The following is an 8,597-nucleotide window of genomic DNA, read 5'->3' on the forward strand; positions in this document are numbered from 1 at the left end:
ATCCTGTACGGCGCTTGTCCCGCCCCCTCCAAGGCAGCCAGCATATCTATCTTTTATGGCCCCCGGCGCTCGGGGATTCGTTGGGGGCCACAAAAGATATATATGTCAAAATTACCAGGCGGGCCGTCCGAAACCGGACCGCGGGCCGCGATTGGCCCGCGGGCCGGACTTTGGACATGCCTGCCCTAGGGAATAAAATGGCAGTCATTGCAACTTTTTATCTCGCATGGTATTTGCGCAACAATTTTTCAAACTTTTTTTTTGGAAAAAAAACAGTTTTATGATTTAAAAAAATAACAAAACAGTAAAGTTAGCCCAATTTTTTTGTATAATGTGAAAGATTATGTTACGCCGAGTAAATAGATACCTAACATGTCACACTTTAAAATTGCGCACACTCATGGAATGATGCCAAACAGTACTTAAAAATCTGCATAGGCAACGCTTTAAAACTTTCTACAGGTTACATGTTTAGAGTTACAGAGGAGGACTAGAGCTGGAATTGTTGCTCGTACTCTACCGCAGGCGGTGATGCCTCACATGTATAGTTTGAAAAGCGTTTACATATGTGCGCGGGACTAACGTGTGCGTTCGCTTCTGAGCGCGAGCTACCGGGGGACAGGGGCGTTTTAATTTTTTTTTTATTTTATTCTTTATTTTACTTTATTTTTTTTATTTTTACTTTCTTTTACAACATTTTTTTTATCACTTTTATTCCTATTACAAGGAATGTAAACATCCCGTAATAGGAATCATTCGTGACAGGTCCTCTTTATGGAGAGATGCGGGGTCAATAAGACCCCACATCTCTCCTCCAGGCTGGAAAGCATGAGATCGGAAAAAAAAATCCCGCTCTTGTGCTTTCCAGCCGCGATCGCGGCTTTGTTTACATCCTCGGTCCGGACGCAACATCATAATGTTGCGCATGGGCCTCCGACGGTCATAGAGATGACTGGTGACCATCTGGTCACCGTAAATCTTTATGCTCATCATCTGGCAGTGGCCTATTCTTTCTCCGGGTCCCCGATGGAACGGGAGAGCCCGGAGAAGCACCGGATGGTGGCGGGATGCCCCCTCCTGTCGCCTGTAAGAACGATCAAGTGGTGGAACTGCTGCTATGATCATTCTTATGGTGCACAGAATCGCAGACTGAAAACAAGGATATCTGAATGATGCCTGTAGCTGCAGGCATCATTCAGATATTCCCACTGAAAGTCCAGGACGTCATATGACGCCCTTGGGTGGGAAGTGGATACAGTGGTACATACAGTAGACAAGGCGATATATATGAAGTAGTGGGTGTTTTGTTGACTAAAATTGTACTTCATTTGTTGAATACAGAACTTCTGAGAAACTTTATGCAGTCATAATGTTTCATTATTTAACATTTGGGAGTACTGCCTTTCACACTACAAGGAATATGACGGTTGCAGAAAATAAAGGTATAAAACATAGGTGTATCTAGAGATGTATAGGAGTAGCAGGGTCTGTGAATTATATTCCTGGTATGTTTAGCCATATTTCATGATTATTGATGAGAATAAATTCATAATATAAAAGATGGGGGGTGGAGAGAACCCAGCTTATAGCTTGATCCTTCCAACGGTTCCAAGTACATCTTGGTCATGGTCTTGTTTTTTTGCCACAAAATAATGTTATCTTTGCACACCTGCACCCTGCTGGGTACTCTATAGTGAATATCTTGAATGAGATCAGATACCTTGCTGCTTAGGATAAGGTAGAGTGTGGATTGTCATAGTTCCAACAACAGTACTAAGGATAATTTACACCAAATGTAAAAACACAGGCACCAGCTACCAGGTTTCATTTCTGAAAATTCATTACTCATACAGTTACCACACAATATAATTGGCAGATACAGTGTATAGTAAAACACACATAAGCAATGATCAGTTGGGAAGGATTCAACTGTAATACATTCATAAATATATATTGCAGTGCAATAAAAATGAAACAAGCATGCAATACTTTATCTAGGGACAACATACACATATATTTACAATGATAAAGCCATTGGTAATTAATGACCTACTTGAGGACAGTGTTTTACAAAATATCTGTGCAGAATTTTGAAAGCTATTTCCTGTCTCTTTGCTCGTATTTCTTAAAAAAAGTTTTTTTTTTTTAATGTCCATAATTACAGATATAATTCTCAGTACCTATTTTTAATGTTGTATGTTGGATATGCAAGTTTAATACAATGCTAATATGATGATTCCTTTACTCTAAAGCAGTGGTCTACAAACTATGGCCTGGGGGGCAGATGTGGCCCTTTGCTTGCCTTTTACTATTCTTCCTGCTGACACCAATGATAGGGCACTATTCTTTGCACTGACACCAATGATGAAGCACTAAACAGAATATATAACAGTAGTTGCGAGCCGCCACCTAATAAACTAAACTAAGAGGTTGCTGCTGCTATCACCTATGTGTTCCCACAACAAAAACAAGGTATAAATATATAAATGTGACAGCGCTGCTGATAAACTAATAAATAAATTAATGGCAAAAAATTTTAAAGTGCAAAAATATTCAAAACAAAGTCCAATAATAACATATAAGTGATGAATCTTCTTCTAAAGTGCAAAAGAACAGGTTTTTAAATGTGATTCACTGAAAATCTGCATCAATCATTAGAGTGCTCATACCACCGCGTGCAATGCTCGCTCACCACGTGGTAAGACCCAGCAGGGGGTCAAACACACTTTGCACACACTGCAGCTCTCCCTTAGGGAATACTTCACACCGGTCCTCAACGGTTCCTAGTAAGCTTTTTTGGGTAATAAACACTCTGCAAAGAGTGCAGAATCTTCCCAATACAGCTACTTCAAGATTCACTCATTGTTTTCCAGCAGTTCCACAGTGACATAGAAAACAAAAGTGCCTCCAATAGTGCAGTATCCAGGGTATGGTATTAAATGGACAGAACCCCACCACCCCAGCTAATGTTAAACTCACATTTATTAAGAAGATAAAAGCATTCATAAATATTCCATTACAGATCTCACTTGTTGTGAAGGATTCCACCGCCAGGCTCCACCTCTAATAGTTACACCATCTACCTTGTGGCTTCATCTGGAAGCAATGACTTGCTCCCTTCAAAGGGGAGCCCACCCAGAGCCTACTTACAAGTGCAGGCTGAACATGATGTTGCCCTTTCCCTCTCCCATGCAGGACTCCACTTAATTGACATTGCACATAATATTGTCCCAACTAAAAACTGTGCTTGGATGGTAATGCTATCTACAGTAAAAAATGATAAAAAGCAGCGGCTTTGCTGTGAGATATCTTCCACAGAACAGATTCAAATATGTCAAAAAGAGCAGCGCTATAGAACATTGATAATCAAAACATATAGATCAAAATAAATCCAAGTATAAATTAAGTAATACAATGATAATGTAGATATCATATAATCTATTATCTATAACCTGCACAACAAAGTCCCAGTGCAAATGCATCAATAACACGCACAAAAAGTACAAGAAAGTATGCAAAAATTAAAAAAAAATCAAGTATAAAAACATAGTTTGTGAAAATTAGAAGTGATCCTCTTCAGAAATGTTCAAATAAAATTGTATAGAAAGTGAGTATCCGATCACCATTCAGGTCTCCTAAATTGTAACACCACCACCTCAGCAAAGATGCAGGCTTTCCAAATTCAGTCGACCCGCTAATAAAAGAGAGGTCAGATGGGCATGCCAAACACCCTGCCCAGGATATTTCCAAGGCTCTTCTACAGGATCTACTCTTGTGTAGGGACATAGACTGTACTCCTCATCTCAATGGCATCCCGATAAGGCTGTAATTAAACATAAAAGGACAAGCTCCATAATATATAAAACCCTTCTAAACGTTTTATTAAAAGTAAAGGTTGCACTTACATCAAGAGGTACTGTAAATCACATAGTTAAAAATTGTCGGCTGGCTAACAGCAAAGAAACATCCCACACTTCCTGGAACATGCAATGACGTCAGCAGGTCGCTCCACCCTATGCGTTTCATCACACGTGACGTCATCCAGGGCACACGTGACGTCTTATTGGGATGTTTCTCCTTTCATGTTTAATTATGGTCTTATCAGGATGCCATTGAGATGAGCAGTACAGTCTATATCCCTACCCTTGAGTGGGTCCTGTTAGAGAGCCTTGGTAACACCCTGGCCAGGGTGTTTGGCCACATGCTCATCTGACCTCTCTTTTATTAGAGGGTCCATTGAATTTGGTAAGCTTGCATCTTTACTGAGGTGGTGGTGTCACAATTTGGGAGACATGAATGGTGATAGGATGCTCGCTACCTATACACTTACATTTAAACATTTCTGAACAGGATCACTTCTAATCTTCACAAACTTTATATTTTTATACCTTTAATTTTCTAATTTATTCAATTATTGCATACTTTCTTGCACGTTTTATGCACTTTATTGCTGTATTTGCACTTGGACTGCATTGTGCACAGGTGTTATACAACAGATTATATGATATTTACATTATCATGGCACATGATATGCTTATATCACAGCCATGCCAAAATGGCCACATAAATCTCTCAGGATTTCGGCGCCAATAGCAGGCATTGGCTTTCCCATACAGTGACACTTTGTTCAAAAGAAGAAATTGAGACACCTAGTGACCAAACAGTGAGATGAATCTCACCCAAAGTAATGGATAGAAGTAGTAGAAGAAAAGCCCTGTTTCCTATCTAACGCCACCTTACAACATTACTCATAGGGTGACCACATTTCCAAACTGCCATTCAGGTACAACTATGCCAAGGACCTGAGGGGGGGGGGGGGGAGGTTGTGTTGAATATAGTCTCAGGGTTGACAGGATTTCAGAAGCGAGTAATTTGTCGGGAGAATGGCTGGTTTTAGCTATTATATCATCCCAAAACCAACACCCTGCTTATATCATCACTTATATCATCCCAACACCATGTTTGAAATGTATTTCTATTATTACATTGTAATAATAGACCCCCCCTCCCTTAGTACAGACCCCCCTCCCTCAGTACTGATCCCTCCTCCACTAACTATAGACCCCCTCCCTCAGTACGGACCCCCCTCTCCACCATGTATAGACCCCCCTCCCTCAGTACAGACCCCCTCTCCCTCAGTACGAACCCCCCGTCCACTAAGTATAGATCCCCTCCCTCAATACAGACTCCCCTCCACTAAGTATAGACCCCCTCCCTCAGCATGGACCCCCCTCCACTAAGTATAGACCCCTCCCTTAGTACGGACCCCAACTCTCCACTAAGTATAGAGCCCTCCCTCAGTACGGACCTCCCATCCACTAAATTTAGACCCCTCCCTCAGTACAGACCCCCCTCCACTAAGTATAGATCCCCTCCTTCAGTACAGACCCCCCTCCACTAAGTATAGACCCCCTCCCTCAGTACGGACCCCCCTCCACTAAGTATAAACCCCCTCCCTCAGTACGGACCCCCCCTCTCCACTTAGTCTAGACCCCTCCCTCAGTATGGACCCCCCTCCACTAAGTATAGACCTCCTCCCTCACTACGGACCCCCTCCACTAAGTATAGACCCCCTCCCTCAGTACGGACCCCCCTCAAATAAGTATAGACCCCCTCCCTCAGTACGGACCCCCCTCCACTAAGTATAAACCCCCTCCCTCAGTACGGACCCCCCTCTCCACTAAGTATAGACCCCTCCCTCAGTACAAACCCCCCTCCACTAAGTATAGACCCCCTCCCTCAGTACAGACCCCCCTCAGTATAGACCCCCCACTAAATACAGACCCCTCCTCCATCAGTTTAGACCCCCTGACTAAGAATAGACCCTCCTCCCTCAATACAGCCCCCCATTAAGTATGGACCCCCTCCTCTAGTATGGACCCTCCCCACTACGTACAGACCGCCCACAATACTGACCCCCCTCCCTCAGTACAGACCCCCCCACTACTGACCCCCCCCTCAGTACAGACCCCCCCACTAATGACCCCGTTCCACTGGTGCTAATAGAGAGGTGGGGGTCGGAAATGTGCTGGGGGGCGCTTTTTACCTTTTTCCTGATCACTGTCCAGTGTCCATGGAGATCCTAACCCAGACTGCAGTGCTGGTGATAGCCTCGTCCGGCATGGTGGAGAGCGTTTGGCGCGATGAGGAGACAGTTAACTTCTCCTCCGCTTTGCATGATGGGCAGAGTGAGTCGCGCCTGTGAGGTCACTGGTTGCTAGTCACCGGGAGGCTATAGCAACCAATGGCCAGAGTCTTAGGTGGAGCTATAGGCGGAGTGAGTGCCAGCGCTATGGCGGGGTTTGCTCGCTCTGTCAATTTCATTCCGGGACACTGTATTGTCCCAGAATGAAGGTGTCCTGGACCTGGGACAGACCTGCTAATTGTGGGATTGTCCCGGGCAATCCAGGACACGTGGGCACCCTAATTACTCGGAGTTTAAGATTTTAGGAGCTTTGTAGCATCATTGCCACATCAGCACAGGAAGATGCATTACCTGAACATCACTGGCAGGATCAATAAGTAATTGAGTGAATTTGCACTAAGGGAATAAGAGAAAAATATGAGGCAATAGTTCTACTTTAAGCTTTAAAAAGCATACCAAGCACAAGGCTTAATTCCTCTTTTTTATGTAAACATTTGTGTAGGGTAGTAATGAGCAAACCGGTCAAACTTCAGTTTACAGGCAGTATGATTAACCCAGGAAAAAGATCTACTAACCCCTTGTTATTTTGTGGCCCTTTCCAAGATCAGTTTGCATGCATTTAAAAAAAAAGGCCCACAAGTAGCGGGGCACTGCCATTAGGACATGTACCAACACAAAATAAAATACTATTTAGCGGGAAGAGTTTTAGCCCGGGTTCACACCTATGCGAATTAGATGCAGCTTACAACTCATCCAATTCGCAGGACATTTTCAAATATATTCATATGAATGCATCTGGTTCACATATGTGCATTGCATTCGCACTGCGCATTGCACAAAAACGTGTGCATTTTCTGGGCATTGCGTTGGGAATTACAAGCCCAGTATCTTCTATGGGAACGCATCTGATTCGCAGATGCATTGCGTTCTGAACTTGGATTTTCTCCTTCTCCTCACTACACCTCCCCCCCTCCCCCCCTCTCCCTCCCCTCGCTCTCTGATCCGCAGCTGAAACGCAGATGAACCTTTGAACAAGTTATTTTTATCTCCCCAGTGAAACCTGAGCTTCAGTTCGCACCGCACATGTGTGAAACCGGGCTTAAAGCTTAAATGGCAAGATTTAAAATGCACAAGTCTTTAAATAACATGTTTTGGGGATGGCTAAAGGGAGTTGTAAAGGTTTTTTATCTTAATGCATTTTATGCATTTAGATAAAAATTCTTTTGTGTGTAGCAGCCCCCTAAGCCCCCCTAATACTTACCTGAGCTCCATCTCTGTCCAGCGATGTCCACGAATGTCTATGCTGTCCGGGACTCTCCTCCTTACTGGTTGAGAAACAGCAGCGGTGCCATTGGCTCCCACGACTGTCAATCAAAGTCAGTCAGCCAATCAGGGAGGAGAGGGGGCGGGGCTGGGTCGGGGCTCCATGTCTGAATGGACACACGAAGCTGTGACCTGGGCTCCAGTGCCCCCATAAGAAGGTGCTGACTGTGGGGGTACTCAATAGGATGGAGGTGCCAGGAGCAGCAAAGAGGGAGCCGATAAGAGGAGGATCTGGGCTGCTCTGTGCAAAACCAACTGCACAGAGGAGGTAAGTATAACATGTTGGTTATATATTTTTTTTAAACAAGATTTTACAATCACTTTAAACCTACACGTGAGATTATGAATTCAGTAGGAAGTACTGTGATGTACTGCACTCCAAAAGTTGCCAGGGATATGTAATTTAGCAGCTAAAGCAGTAACACTGCTAAAAAAATGTTACCCTACTGACTTCTGCTTGTCAGAAAACCAGGGGTCTTGTTATTTATCAGCTATATCGCTATTGCCTCTAAATGACAAATCCCTTTCGGCTTCTGTTTGTAAACAATCAAGCTCATAAATGTATTGTAAAATGGGCTCAGGAGCTTGAGTTAACAGAGAAGGAGATGGGCCTCTTTCTGGAAAATTACTCCTATTGAAAAATGGAGGGTATATCTTATTAAGATTGACTTTTATCTACAGTGCCTTGAAAAGGTATTCATACCCTTTGAAATTTTCCACATTTTATGATGTTACAACCAAAAACGTAAATGTATTTTATTGGGATTTTATGTGATAGACCAAAACCCAAAACATAGTGGCACATAATTGTGAAGTGGAAGGAAAATGATAAATGGTTTTCAACATTTTTTACAAATAAATATCTGAAAAGTGTGGCATGCATTTGTATTCAACCCCCTTTACTCTGGTACCCCTAACTAAAATCTGGTGGAACCAATTGGCTTCAGAAGTCACCTAATTAGTAATTGGAGTCCACCTGTGTGTAATTTAATCTCAGTATAAATACAGCTGTTCTTTGAAGCCCTCGGAGGTTTGTTAAAGAACCCTAGTGAAAAAACAGCATCATGAAGGCCAAGGAACACACCAGACAGGTCAGGGATAATGTTGTGGAGAAGTTTAAAGCAGGGTT

Source organism: Aquarana catesbeiana, linkage group LG02, assembly GCF_042186555.1.
Source record: "Aquarana catesbeiana isolate 2022-GZ linkage group LG02, ASM4218655v1, whole genome shotgun sequence".
NCBI lineage: Eukaryota > Metazoa > Chordata > Amphibia > Anura > Ranidae > Aquarana > Aquarana catesbeiana.